Below are 15,672 nucleotides of genomic sequence, written 5' to 3'. Positions count from 1 at the left end.
GTTTGGATAATCTAGTTCATATTTTCAAAAACAGTTAAAAATTTACTGTATACAGTAATATATACCTCGTATCAGAATTAGTAAAATAAAATGTAGACTTTGTGTAGATTACATCATTGTATGTAAAAGATACACATGCTTTGCACAAAGCAGACTGCTCTATCTAGATGCTTATCCAAGTACAAGTTTTCCCACCAAATACAAAACATCTGTTGATGTAACTAGAACAGGAGACTCTCTGTAGATATTGGCAATAACAAGACTTCTTTGCCTCTACGAAATAGTCTGTACGATCCTCCCAGCTACTAGGGCTTGTAATAGAATAGCCATTTCAGTTAAACAAACTGTGAGATTATGCTTCCAGAAAGTGGTAATGCCTCTACAACAGCGATACATAGACTAGACCTTAGTACGTCTGCTAGAGTGGTCTAACAACACAGTTCTTATCCAAGGATAAATTTGTTTTAAATCTGAGAAAGTTAATGTCTATTAACTGCTTTTATATAATTTCTTATATTACTCTGTGAAATAGTAGATTCCCATATTCAGTTCCTGCCTTCCAATCATTCCTTTTTCAATCCTAATAAGCAGTCAGCTTGCAAGGCACGAGCCCTTCTATCAACAGTTGCAGTTCATAATATTGAACAATGCTGAAGCAGATAGATTGGGATTCCCCTCTGTAAGGAACTCAGGGCATTGCAAAACCCCCCAAATGACTCCTTTACAACACTCTGACACAGATGGCATGACTGGTGTGCTCAGCTGACTCCTGTCCGAGTAGTGCAGGGGTGGTTGTAAACAAGCAGTACCTTGACTGGTCAGATCTGTGATTGCATAAGCTTAGCCAACATCTGAATTAACTCCTGGTATAAAAAAGGTAGCAGTGTTGGTTTTTTTTTAGGCTCATTAGACCATTTTCCTGCACTGAATGTAAGGTTTGTCAGCAGAATGGAACTGAACCTTGGATATCATCTGTGAGTTTGTTGGGTATGTACAGTAAAAAAAAGAGTTGTCTTCCAAAGAACTCCTTTTAGTTAAAATTGTCAATAGCAAATCCTTAAATTTGACCCGAGAGGTGCTTAGAAGAAAGAAAGCTGTTCTCTTTCATTCCTTTACAGTGTATGAAAAAGGCCTGGCAGGTTATTTCTTAAGTGAGAGGAGGAAGTCTTGGCCTCTACTTCTGCTGCTCCAGAACAAAAATATTCAGCTGATACCTACGGCTAGCTGCTACACCAAGAGCTGAAAAAGGTAGAATTACTGAATCTTAAAAAAAAAATAAAAAAAAAATAGTAATAATCCGCATTCCCAAGTATTAATTCATTAATGAGGGTTCATATTTTTAATGCATAAGATAAAAAGCATTATTCATTATTCAAAAGCTCAACTGTCATGTTACGATGTTTTAATTCCACTACTTTATAACTGTAGTATTCTTTCAGTAAGGACCAGAACTCCTTATATGTAAAAACAAGTTTGGGAAGAAAAGAAAATATAGTTTGAGGCCTCCATGAGATATTACGAGGGTTAAATGCCCTCTTTCTGTTTGTAGTAACACTTTATATACTGTGTGAAGGAGAAAGAACACACAAAAGATTTAAGTAATTACCCTGTATTCAAAATACATTCAAATTGGTGTAGGAATAAGGCTAGTAGGAAAAAATGATGCATCTTTCAAAAATACTAAAGAATATTGTCAGCTTAAAAAATAAGTGTTGTTCAAGAGTATTTCACTGATTTCATTGGTGCATATCTAAGAAAATCTGAAAGCTATAGCTCGTGAGCAGGACAATTTTTCATTCCATTTATTTTTCTTTCCTTCTCCCCATACTTTTTTCTCCTTGAAGCTGTCAAAGCCTTGCATGTTGGGAATTTTACTCCCTGGTCTCATGCCCTGAAATATGACCTCATCATTCCAGACCAGTTTGTGGCAGTCATTTAGCAGTACCTCTGCAAAATATGGGGATATTGAAAAAGCTATCAAAAAGCATGCAGCTTACTTTCTAGAACCCAGGTTAAAAATTTAGTGCCAATGCAAGACACGTCTGCTTTTCTCTGGTGAAAATGAGAAGACTGAATTACTGAGACAATAAAGATGGAGTCCCATGATGGTGTTGTACACAGCTTTTCTTTTCTTTAAGAGACCTCAGAAGTAATTGACAAAATAAAATGAATCACACCCTAAATTTCAGGCATTTTGTCTCAGCAAATGGTCAATAGTCAAGGAGCAGCAGGCATTTGAGAAAATGATTTGTTCCATTTATCTTAGACACCCATATTGAGATAGAAGAACTTGTCCCTTAGAAGGAGGAAGGGATACTTGTCTTGTACGTGCAGCTATCGTCGCTTGGCTTTTAAATGAATTCTACTCTAACTAGCCCATCTGACCTGTTTTCTGGTACTGGAAACAAACGAAAATACGATCAGTATTTGCAAATGCAAAGCTCTACAGAAATAGAATTAATTATTCTATATTTCACCCTACTTCACAGAGAGGAAGAGAAGATTTATTTATTTATTTTTTTAATCTACCCAGTAAGAACGAAGTGCTGATTTGTGTCTATGGTTCTTGGAAACTGCCTTTGCTCTGCTATTTCCTGTTATTTTCTCAAGCTGTGTATTTCAGATGTGAATGGGAACCTACTCAAAGACTCTGTTTGTAGCAGTATGATATGATGCCTTGGACAGATGTAGATGAGTGTTACTTGCCAGTGAAAAGGCAATGGAAAGTGAAAGCATGGCATAAAGTTTTCTCATTTTAGTTCTGAGGATTTGATCCTCCCTGTCTATGCACTACGGTAAACACCCATAGCCCTCACCAATGCTGACCTTGCTTGGCATGTTCAGCAGAAGCTGCATCCTAAATCTCATTCCCTGGTAAGACCTTCAGCACTTTGCATGACTGTTGCTCGTTTCATCCTCAGACACACTTTACACTGCCACACGGTGAGACAGCAAGTGCTTGCTTCTGTAGCGTTGGCAGTAGCACCGAGCAACTCCTCTCACAGCGCTTTGCTGCAGTCTGACACTGGGAAGTTGTCTGCAGGCCAGACAGTGCTGCAGGACAAGCAGGCACTTCTGAACAAAATTTCTGGCTGTGTCAACAGATGATTAAATTTAAAGACTAGGCATCGCCACTGTTCATTTGAATGATTGTGGTGCTTCAGCGCATGCTAGTGTTTGGTGACATATGTAATTTATAGGAATTTGTCTGTGTGTCTTGGGAGGGGGAAATATATCGTTGCAGTGATCTGACACCTCATCTATGTTGGTGGCCTTATTTCAAATCTTTTTGCAAGCCAAATGGAATAAGGTGCTTTCAGAATCTGTAAATGACCTGGTAGGAACCGAATGATTGTCCTTAAAACCATTTGTACTTTCTGTTTTGTGACCTTGGCAGATCAGCGATTGGGAAAGTTGTTCACATGCCATCTGCACCTGCTAGTTTTGCAATGCAGCAAGAGGTCATTTCCTTTCCAAACATGACTGGCTTCTGATACCAGTGGGAAATTGGCAGCTCTTATATGAAAGCAGTAGATTCCAGTTTCTTCTTTTGGCTTTTCACTGAGATAGGAAAGGAGTTGTTATTGTTATGGCCCCAGTGCTCTGTGTCAGAGCTCTCTTCCCCACGTAACGGCTTTTTCAGTCACTCAGAAACAGTTTGTCAATAGTATATGGCATCATATCTTGTATTGTATAATATTATATTGCCCTGAGATACTTTTTTTCCCAGTATCACGGCCTTAATTCTAAACAGAGCTGCACAACCTACCGCAAAAATATTTGCCTTTTATTTTGTATCATGGCCTTTCTTTCTCTTTTCTGTGAGAGAAGAGGAGAGTGCAGAATAAAGTTGCTATCTAGACCTCCATGTGGTAGGGCTTAAGAAACAACATAGCAGGATCAAAGTGTGCTTTTCTCCTTATTTCTTTGCCATATCAAAAAGATGAGATAAAGGGGTGTTTGTTGTTCTTCTAATTCTCTTCTCCAGAGAGGATGGAAGCTGTTGCAACTTCTTTATAAGATGTCCTTAATATCAGTGGGTAGGGAATCACAGCACACATGGCCTCATGTCCAGCCTGAAGCAACACCTTTGCAGAGAGAGAAGTGTAACGGAGCTGTGCTGCTGGGCAGGGAGTGAAAGGAGATGGTGAATTTTGTTCTCATTCTTAACAGCATAAAACAGCTGCATTGGCTTTACGTGTGCTTCAAAGATTTGCTTTCTCTGAAAGTTAGGGCAAATTGGTGCGTACAACGTGTGTCTTTACACATGCATGGTCTTTTTCTTCCTGTCAGCTATTAGAGATGGTGATAGGATCATGTGTTTTTGTCCACGTTTTCTTGTAGCCTTGTTAATGAAACAGGTAATCCTATTTGTCTTAAAATCAAGGCAAATATCTCTCGTGGTCTGTCCATCTGTTCCAGACACTAACAGCATGCTCATCACCATGGTATTGGAACAGTCTGGTACACAAATAGCAATCAGCAGTTATTAACATAATATTATTACTTGGTCCATAAAGCTAATATTGGCAGAGATACTAGACATCACACACTGTGAGCTAGTTTCTCAGCAGATGTACTTTGTTCTGCCAGAATATGATAATATTATGTATAAAAATGAGTAAAAGGATGTATTTTTTAAATTATTTCTTGAAAACAGCATAAATTGCCAGTATAATATAAATCAAAAGTTTCTCTTTACATCAAGTTAACAATTCCCGTTAACAATCCCATTGCTATCTTGAAGAACAGTATTCTTCACAAAACAAAGTTTTGTTGTTTTTTTCTTATTGTTGTTTTTTACATGTATTAACTAACATCAAACCACTGAAAGTTCCTTTCTTCTCTTCTCTGTCCTCCAGTCGTTGATGCAGACTGATACGGAAGTGACTCTTTACATGCAGAAGGTCATTTATCTCAAACCTGAACTGCACAAGCTAAGGTCTATTCAGGACGAGATCTTCCTGCCAGGAAATGGTAAGTCGCACTACTTCTGCACATGCTGCAGAGCTTCGATACTTTTTGAAAGGAATAAAACTTGCTTTCTGCTTTGCTGGCCTGTGGAAGGAACGGGGACATTTCAGACCAACTTTTTCAGGACTCATGTTCTAAGGGAAGCAGACTGCAGTCCCCCAAAATATTCTGACCACCCTGTAAAATTTGGAGGTTCCCTACCTGTCCTTACACCCCTCCATGCATCTCATTTTCACACACTCAAGAAGTCCAGCTTCAAGTGTCTCCTTTTCATTTGGTCCCTCTTCCTATGATATAATGTAAAGATTTGTTTCAGAGTTGAACAGCCACACTTTTTTAATCTCTCGTTAATTGCTCGTTAAAATGAGTCGTTTCCTCTCAGGTGTCATATTTGTGCAGATCTGGTTCAAGGAATAGCTCATATATATGTATATATGATTTTCCTTTCCTTTCTTAATCAGAATATATTCCAGGGAGACCTATTCTGCGAGCTTGTCTACTGAGACTTCTGTACAGAATCAAAATGGAGCCTTTTCAGATTGCAGCTTTGCAGTTGCGGTGTTAAAAGTATGAAGCAAAAGTGAAACTGGGCCATCATATTTGCTAGTTTTCATATACAACTACTTTTCCTTGCTTTAGATAGCAAATTCCTGCTAAACTAACATTTCTGTAAGCATGAAAGTGTCCAAACGTGCTGCTGTAATGAAAGGAAACATCTTTATCTGAGCTGGTTGTGATTATGTCAGACACAAACAGGTTGTGGCAGTAGTTCCTCTTTCACTGAACATGAAACTTCAGCAGTCACGATAGTGGTTCAGTCTCCATTTTCATATCAATAGCACTTTTATTTTTTTAATGTTAACATAAAAAAATTACACTTGTAAAGCAAACTAATTAAAAATGTAAATGGAACATTAATAGCGCTGTTGCCAAGCAGGCTGTATATGTGTGTAACCTTGCTAAAATGGATGGAAAGACCAGGAGGAATCTTGTTATAAAAACAGAGGATCATTCCCTACAGCTCAGTTCTGCCTTCAGCACTTAGCTGTTGGCTCCACTGTGGGAAGGAGTCTAAAGTACTGGGTGACTTTCATACATGTCTAGATACAGTGCAGGGCAAAGTACAATATTTTTTATCCTGTCATTCCCTTTTATCAATCTTAGTTATTAAGCAAGTGGTGCAAATTAAGATCAACCTTGACTTTAACATTTAATAAGGATTTCTCATTAGGCAAACTACATACATGTGTCCCACTACACTTCTTGCAGGGTCTGTGACTCATGGATGCCTGCCAGGCTGTCCATTCGAGATAGAGTCCAGCGAGTAGGGAAAGAAATATGTTTGGCATGACTGCAATGAACTTAAAAATAAATAAATAAATAAAGTTGGAACTTTCTTGGATCACTCTCTTCTGTCTTGCTATTGTAGGCCAATATCTTGGTTCTCTGCTGTCGATTGCTTTGAAGCAATGTTATTGAGAAGAATGAGTCACTTCTGTCTCGGTTTAATGCGGTTATCAGGACTGAAAAAGCCATAGCTGGACAAAATGCCTTCTCCGCAGTTCACTTTATGTAGCTCTTTTTATCATGTACAGTGACTGCCCACCAAAAGAAAATGAAGATGCATCACTTCCCTTTTTTTTTTTTTTTTTTTAACAGGATCTCTTAACAAGTTTTGTTGTATCCATGAACGGAAAGTAGTTACAAAGGTCTAGCTTTATCTGCTCCCCTGATTGCAACGGATATTGCAATATTACCTAATGCCACCGTGGAGTTCTCACTTGGTCTCTTAATTTTAGATAGGCTGCATCTGCCTCAACAATCTTTTACGTTTATGACTTGAAGCATAATATGTAACCACTAAAATAGGGTGGAACATTATTTTGCACAATTTTGAATGGCTACTCAAAGTAGGAGCTGGGGGAGAATGATGGCCTCGTAGTTTTGTAGAAGTTGGTGCCTCCCAAAATGGCTGCTCTGAGTTGGGGTCATTTGACAAATGTTGCTTTAGTACACGGGCACACTCTAGAAAAGATCAGGTGGAATGCTTTGAATGGAGGCTGGGGTCTCTGATAATGGTAATTACATGCTGGAAACTGCAATAGTCCCCTGCTCTTTCTGAACCGTACTACTAGAATTAAAAGCAGCTGAAAATCATCTCAGCGGAAGCTATTACCCTTGTTCCCTCATGTGCTGTATTTCTTCTGTGAGGATCTCCAGTGGATACCAAGCAGGCAAGCAAGTGTAGTTGTCCTGATTTTTTATTCATCAGCTGCTATCTCAGATAATAAGTCTGTGTGGCTTTCTGACCCACCCCACTTGGTGATGCTCTTGATTTAGATATGATTTTGCTACGTGTTCTGAGCCATGTATTTTAGCAGATTTTGTATTTGGGCATAAAACCCCAGCCATGCAATGAATATTACATGGGACAGTATTGTGTTAGATAGCAGCTGAATCCGAATAATGTCATGTATTCAAAATGTGACCTTTTTTTTCTACAGTACAAAAAGAATCTCATTACTTAATGAACATAGGCAATACTTGCAGTGTGTAGGGATTGATTGTGTTTAACTGTGAACTACTTGATCTTTAAATGGCTTTTTGTTTTTTTTTCTTAAGCTAAAAGGAAGAAATAATTTCAGTACCTGATCTTGAATAACATTCTTTCAAATTATTTTTCAGCACAGTAGCCAGTGAAATGTAAATTTTTTTTATTTTTTATTTTTTAATTCCTTAGCAGTGAATTTATAGCTCCTGAAATTATATATCTGTTCTGTCTCCTTTTGTTTGCTTCTAGGGAGAAACTGAAGCTGCTTCACCAGTGCCATTTCCATACTGCGTTTGATCTCAGGAAAAGGTCTGCATTGATGAATTAGTGCAACAACACTACCAGCCATAAAAGAATACATCTAATGAGAAAATCCAGCGGTGACTTCTAGGCTGGATTGGTCATCCCTCACCCACAGTGGTAAGCAGTCTTTTGAGATCTGGGGGAAACTTTTTGGTATACCTGGAAATCAGTCTTATTATTTAAGCATCTAAATATAGAATTTGGAATTTAGCATTATGTGCTCTATGAGAAAAAAAAAAAAGTATAATTAATTTCCACTGTGGACATTTTAGTACTGAATTATATTTTCATTTTGGTAATGTGTCTTGTATCTCAAAGCCTTTGCTTTCACAGTTTGTTTTTTTAAAGTTTGTCGGACATTACACAATGTCATTTTGAATCCAACAAAGCACCCTTCGGTCATGCTGAGTGGTTCCAGTGAATACCAATTGCAGAATTAGTCTGCTAGTAATTAAATGTTGCTGTCTCTTAGCTTGAAAATGAAACACCTCTATTGAATTTAATGCTTTATTTAGTTTGTGTGTCTAAATAGTATGGATAGGTGTACCAGGTCAGTGTAGACACCATTCAATCTGAAAGAAAGAAAGAAAGGAAAAGGAAAGAGGGAAGAAGAGAGCATGACAGAGAAAGTGAGAGAAGGAAGAAAGAATCCACCCAATCATTAAAACATTGAACTGCAGTGGAAAATTTTCACGCTTAGCTGAACCCTGAGTGTAATTTCCTAATTTTGCCTATGTGCTATCCAGATAAAGGGTTCATGTCTATATTAATTTTCACTTACAGGAACTGTATTTGAAAATCAAATGACTATTCACAATTTGCAAGTGATAAATTGTGTAAAATAGAATGCATTACCTATTTGTTGAAGCCTACAGGTGAGGGTGTACTTATTTCAATAAAGCAGAATCTAGGTTCATTACCTTTTGTGGACTAAAGAACCTGTTGAGTGCTCGCTTCCCATCTTGGCCTTACTACTGTGCTGAGCTTTACTGCTTGAATTCAATCATTAATGTCTTAAGCAGAATTAAGCCTCTATTATTATTAATTTTTTTCAAACACTTTTTCCAAAAAAGAGTATTTTACAGTTTAGACAGCACTTTGCTTCTTCAAAGACTTTATTAAACTGATCTATGCCATCCTCCTCACAGGACTCTAGTAGGGTACCCTTGAATGATACAAATGAAAAGAATTGTTAGATTCTGTCTAAAATAATAAGGATGATACCTAATCCTGAACTGACATCTGAAAGATTTGATATAAAGGTTAGCAATTACAAATCTGTAAGCTAGCCTCAATTAGCATTGTCTGTGCTGCTTCAGGATGAAGATGAAGGCATTTGACTGTTAACAGACACAAAGCCTGAGCTTTCTCTCTCGGGTTTTTGTTACATTTAAGGACTCATGCTGAATAACAATAACAAAAGATGAATCCCATCTGGTTTTCTGTTGATTGTTAGTTTAATTCAGTGTATGACTACTCAAAGTTTAGTCTGCCAGCCAAGGAAGGTATGCAGTTATCAACATTACTGATAGGATAAACCAATTATGTAAGCTTATTTTCAAAGTCTCTCCAAATCCCATAATACATAACAAAGCAAAACTCTTGAGGTGAAATGCACCTGTTTACAGAAAGGTTCAGTATGAAATAGAGGTGTCATTTAGAGCTTTGGGTAGACTAAATGACCTTGTTGACTGATTCTCTGCCTCCAGTTCTCTCTTCCCTATTGCCATTTTTAGGCATGAAATAGAGCAGGAAACTTAAAAGGAAGTATGAACAAGAAAAACACAGAGTTGTAAGAAAGATTTTTGTGTATAGAAGGCTGTGGGGGCCCAGGCACCGACAAGATCAGAATGTGCTGTGTTTGGGGGGTCTAGTTATTGCTGTACCTTTGAACTTTCACAGTATTTCCCAAACTGTATCTCCAACCATTGACATGGCAGGGGTACAAATTAATTCTGTGTGGGAGGATTAATACTGTGGGGAAAGAAAAGTGCCTGTGGGACTTGGCAGAAGTTGCTTGTCCTTTCCTCACGAAGATATGCATTTGTTCCTGGGTAGTGTGGGAGGTGGCTCCTCCTTTCTCCCTGCATTTGAAGACACCGTGATAACAGATGATTGCAGGAGACAATCAACTATGCAACTGCAGACCCAAATGTCATTGTAGAGGTCTGAGATTCTTTCTCCCAACACACAACTAAGCTGTGCGTGCACATGTAAGCAGCTTCACAAGGTCACTAACAAATGCCCCAAACCAAGTTAAATGGAGCTCACTTGGGGTGTGAGAACAAAATGTGAAGGGGTCAGAAAAAAGAAAAAGCACGAACAATAGGAAATCTTAAAAAAATTAAGAGGTCAGAAGGGAAAATAATGGCATTAAAGGCTGATATTGAAGAAAAGGTGTGAGGCAGTGGAAGATGAAAGAAAGTACAGCCAATGACGTGATTTGTCACTGTTCATTCGAACTGTATCCCTTTGCCCACTTCTGGATGCCATATGCATATGTAAGAAAATACCACCTTTTTAGCCTTTTTAGGACTCTCCAGAACCCTCTCCTCCAGAACCCTGGCATCAAAACACAATAAAACAACCTTTGGTTTTAAGTCATTGACAGTTTTAAATAACATCTGTGCCCAGCAGAGAGATGCCAGCCCAGCTGGATGAATACATGCCAGAGCATTTAGATGATAACTGGTATGATGAAGCAAACAAATACCCAGGTACGAGAGCAGAGCGACCAAATTCCAGGGTGCACTACCCTGCTATCTCCGCTGGGTTGCAAAATGCATGACTCAGAGGTAGGAGATAGCCCTTGGCAGTATCTGCGAAGAGTACTATGATCCCCACTTAAGCAAACCAGTGGGTTCTTACTTCCTGATATTTCTGGGTCCTTTTCAAGTGTGCTTTCTAGCAGTACTCTGTCCCAGTGTTTATGTGGCAGTCAACCAAAGTCTGCATCAGTAACAAAGGGTTCACTACTAGAAGGAAATAGCTTAAGCTAGCTTGAGCTCTCTCTTCTTTATCTCTGGTGGCACTGAAGATTATAATTAAAAAGATGCCCAGGATATAACCAATGAAGTAACATGTACTGAACTCACCAGCAACCTTAACTGAAAGCCTGAGCTGCTTAATTTATCCTTGGAATCATTTTACTACTGAGCTTTTTTAGGTTTCTTGTGGGTGCTGTCATAAATGGCCTACGGGAACAGGGGAATTGCCACTTCTGGAAGGCTTTAAGAATATTGCTGTTGGGATTTAAATAGATACAACTGAAGCAGAGGAAACAATGAGATTGTCTCTTAGTGTCTCTTCCAATGTTACTTTTTTCTCTGATTTTAGCAGATGCATTCAATTACAGCCCTGAGCTTGTAGTGTTCAACTGCTTCCACTAGGCTTGTGCAACAAAAGGTCTAACTACCAAACCCCCTGCTTCCTCTGTGGCACCTCATGCAATACAGAATGCGGTCTTGTCAGTTTTGCAGCAGGTTGGGAAATCAAGATCTGAACTGTGTCGACACTACAAACTAAAGTAAAAAGTAAAGAAAGGTATCAGAGTTAATAGTTTTTTCAGCTTAGTTTCCTCTGCTGCTCAAAATTATCTTCTTCAAATTTGATTTACAGTTACCTCGAGAACTCCCATGTGCTCACCACAGCACTGAAGCAAAACCGGGCCTGGATTCTGAAGAAAAGAGCCAGAACAAGGTGCTAGATCTCCTTCCATAAGTTTCCCAACAGAGATTTACCTGGCCAGAGTTAGATGGCTGCTCTTCAAGGAGAATGCCCTTCCCATCCCACCAAATGCTCTTGACACTTCACCCTGCTTGTACCTACTTGTTTCCGCCTGCGACTGGAACCAATGTGAAACCTCAGGATCTGGTCTCCTCGCTGTAAGATGAAAAAGCACAGGCTGTATGAGGCAAAAATAAGAGGTAGAGATGGACATCAGGTGATTCCTGGTGATTTTCAGACCTGTAAGTTCTATTACACCATCTAGTTACCCGCCTCCTGTAAGAAGCAATGCGTGATAGTGGGCCAGCACTTTTAAATGGTTCCAGAATACTATTTCCCTCCCCAATTCTGTTTTTCTGACATCAGACTGTACCTGAGTGTTGGTTCATTGGTTCTGTCCCTCACAGTGGCACCCAAAGGTCCCTTTCCAATGGGCAACTTAGTTCTCCCTTGCCCTTTGCTTCCTAAATCAAGAATTAATAAAGAAGAGAAGAATGTGGCAACACCATTTTAGATGTGCTGCCAGCACATCTGAAATGGGCTGGTTGTATTGTCAGAAAAAACATCGATAGCTGAAAAGCACTGCAGAGAAATTAAATACATGGGAGGATTGTGAGCAATACAAGAGAGACATGCTGCTATTGATAAGTCAAAAACACTGTTTGTTTGTTCCCCAGCACTCTCAGTATTAAAAGAGTCATTTGCAACGTCTCAGCTTGCTGTTGTGTATTCCTGGTACCTGACCTTCTCAGTCTGGCTGTTGTGCATCTGTTAGCCTGTGACCTTCCCACTGCATGGATCAGATATTGAGAAGGCAGGGGAGAAGGAAGAGCAGAGGAAGGCAGGTAGGGAAATAAATAACTGAATCATTTGTTTTGTTTTGTTGTTTGTTTGTTTATTTTTGGTTTTGTTTGTTTCATTTTTTTTCTTAATTTATGCATAGTCTAGGGAAAAGGACGCTGCCAGAGGCCAAATGATATCTGAATGCCACTGTACTAACATGACAGCCTTATGGGGAGGCAATACCTGAGTCAGAGGCATGATTCCCCTTACCAATGGTTCAAGAACTGTTACACAGGTCAGAGAAAAACTTTTTCAGGTTAAAAACCGTTAAAAACTGGTAGAGAGCAGACCTGAAACCATCCCTCGCCCTGTGAGCGTGTGGCATGATTAAATAGCTTTAAAAAAATATTGACCATTTTGTATGAAATAAGGGCAGAAGAGGAAGGCAGAGTGAATCCTATGTAGCTCCCCACTTCCTGCAGGCTGCAGTCTGTAGGGGCAATACCCTTATGGTCCCACCAACAGTACTGAAGTGGAGTGGTCATGTGGGTTCCATACTGCAACAAAAAACGTGCTCAGAAGTGGATTATGCAGCTGTAGCATTCTTTCTCCATCATTTGTGCTGGTTCATTCCTCTACACCCTTAAACCTGCCTGTGGCCATCGCCACTTGCTCTCTCCTTCCCTTCCACTCCCTGACCCATGCCCTGTCCCCTTCTACCCTCATTTCCCCGAGCATCCTCTGGCAGTGGCTGCCACAGGCATCTTTTGTGGCCTCAGAAGGAGAGAGATGGGAAATGGCAGGTCTCAGCTTGCCACCTGAGCAGGGACAACAGCAGGGATCAGCAGAGTTCAGCCTCAGAAACAGGAGTTAGTGGGTCAGAATAGTGCCCTGGGGTGCAGAGAACCAGGGGAGGCGATTATAGTTCAAGGTAATCTGCACTCATGGCTTTTCCTAGGCTGCTCCAGTAGAGCAGTAGAGCCAAAGCCAAAGGAAATTCCGCAGCTGATTTCCCTAACAGGATAAAATCAGCTGCTATTGGCACAGGCAGAATGCAGCCCTGGAGGTATATGAATAATGTTTCCCCAACTGGCATCTGAAATCGCTGCTTGCGTTATGCTCCTTTTAGTGAGAGACAAGCAAGGCATCTCAGACCGTCCAGTGGTTTGTGGTGTTCAGGACAAACCATGAATGCCTACTTAAGCAAGGGGGAGGAACAGGACACAACGTGATACACTGACAGTAAAATTATCGCTCTGATCCCAGCGAGAAACCAGGCAGGGGTCCTGAGCCTGTTCATCTGGTTAAACAGGTACACGTGCAGAAACTGTGACAGCAACAGATGACCTCAGCCTACAACATGGGCAATGGAAGGTCATCCCTGCACCTCTCTGCAGAGCTGACGGAGACCCACCTTTTGTGCTGCCCCCAGAGAGCTGACACCCAGCCTGGAAGTGACAGGTTACCATGCCTGCCATGCCGCTGCTTCAGTTGCACAGATAAAATATGCTCTTCTCAGACACGGAAGCTATTACTTCTCTGCGATGAAACAGCATCCCACACTCTTATTAACCTGTGCCCTACTTCAGAAGCAAATTTAATTTGCAGCTTTCATAGTTAGGTAGCGCTAGCATTGGTTTGTTCCTGTGCCTGCTCTGAGTTTGCTGGATCTGTACAGTCCCAAGTATGGCTGAGCCCTATTTACTGTGGCCTATAAGCATTATTCCTCAGAAAAAGAAAAAAAAAAGGAAAAAAAAAAAAGAAAAAAGAAAAAAAAGAATAAGGCATTGGGGTGGTTGAAGCTTTTTGTTTCACTGGAGAAAAGTCAAGGCACAAGTGTTAAAAATGTCCCTGCAAAAATGACTTCTGTATCAGCAGAGAGTGATGTTCTGTCTGCTAAATGAAGTTTGTCATCTGGGATATTCCTACACATCTGGTCACTTTACACAGAGCATTTCAAGAACCATGCTGTATGGGAGAGAAAAGAGAGTTTCAAAGGATTCTCTGGATTTCTGATGGCAAGCATCACACAAAAAAGGGTATGGTTTCACAAATACACCAAGTAATAGGGAAAGGGAAGTAAGAGTCTTCAGTGATGGCCACCACAAAAGCAGCACATACAGTAATTTATGTGGTAGATTTACACGTAGATCATTACCGAACGAGCAACTCAAAAAGCAAAGGACACCCATTTTTTTAACCAATGTTTAATATTTTAATTTATAGTTCACACAGTTTGTTGACTTCTTTTAAGGAAATGAATGTAACCACTAAAAACACGAAGATATGTGGAGCGTGAATGGCTTTTCACTGTCTTATTGTGGGGAAAAAAAAAGGATAAGACTATGCAATTTCAGTTCCTCTGGGGATTCAGCTCTGTCGCTGCCCAATTGCAAGACTCCTGTTCACATCGGTTATTTTGGTAACCCCTTGTACTTGCATGGCTGGTGACTTGCAGCTTGGTGGAAGTCAGTTTGTGAACAGATTAATATCTGGATTGCTGCAGTAACACTTTTCAGCTTGCCATGTGAAGATGACATAAGCACTACACACACTTCTTTGCCTGCCTAGGATGTTTCGGTGATGTGGTAGTCTTTTTGTGGACTGTTTCTCCCATCCTTTGAGCCGGCTGGAAGATAAACTTTGGTCAATATGTTACACTATGCCCTTTGTAATGAAATAACATCAGATAATATGTGTTTAGTGGGGATTTAAATTCCTGAGCTGATTATGAGGAGCTGTTAAGACGTGTAAGGTTTAGCAGTTCCCTGTGTACGATTCTAGAACGACGACATACAGTATTTCAGTGACGTGCTCCTTCTGATGGCGTTTGAAAGGGCAGGACTTTGTTAGGAATACACTTGAAAGCGTAAGCAACCAAAAATACCAGTGACACAACTTGATGGTTAGTAGGAATTTAAGTGAAAACTAGAAAACTAAGCTCCTAAATTCTGAGTTCTTCTAGGTTTAATGAGACTTTTGCTTGGAGGTATCAGGAGTATGACAGGGTCGCCATCCCTTTGCTTCCCAGGAGGAAAACGAGTGTAGTAATGTTTAATGTACCTGAAGGACGTTATGTGACTGAATAATGCTTGGAAACCGCTTTAGATAACAGATGTAATGGTTGTTGTGTGGAAAGGGACTGATCCTTATTACTGGGGGGGGGGGGGGCGCAGAGTATGATTTCATGAGGTGATTTCGTGAGGTGATTTCATGTTTTTTTTAATTTATTTCGGCGGGCAGGCAGCTGGCCCCGCCGGGCACGGCAGAGCCGGGCCGGCAGCGAGGCCCTGTGGGCTCCGCGCCCCTCAGAGCTGAGGCCCCAGGCCCAGGCC

At 40.2% G+C, this 15,672-nt stretch overlaps 1 long non-coding RNA gene across 1 annotated transcript; it reads left to right on the top strand.

The window, feature by feature from the left end:
- The first annotated feature begins 906 nt into the window (after positions 1-906).
- On the top strand, positions 907-15,087 carry LOC121068128. Its single transcript, XR_005818637.1, has 6 exons — positions 907-987; positions 1,119-1,248; positions 4,863-4,977; positions 7,775-7,945; positions 11,447-12,399; positions 13,467-15,087. It is a non-coding gene; the product is annotated as an uncharacterized LOC121068128 (long non-coding RNA).
- Positions 15,088-15,672: the final 585 nt, after the last annotated feature.

This window comes from Cygnus olor, chromosome 3 (genome assembly GCF_009769625.2).
Source record: "Cygnus olor isolate bCygOlo1 chromosome 3, bCygOlo1.pri.v2, whole genome shotgun sequence".
Lineage (NCBI taxonomy): Eukaryota > Metazoa > Chordata > Aves > Anseriformes > Anatidae > Cygnus > Cygnus olor.
This window is presented reverse-complemented; position numbering and strand designations above follow the sequence as displayed.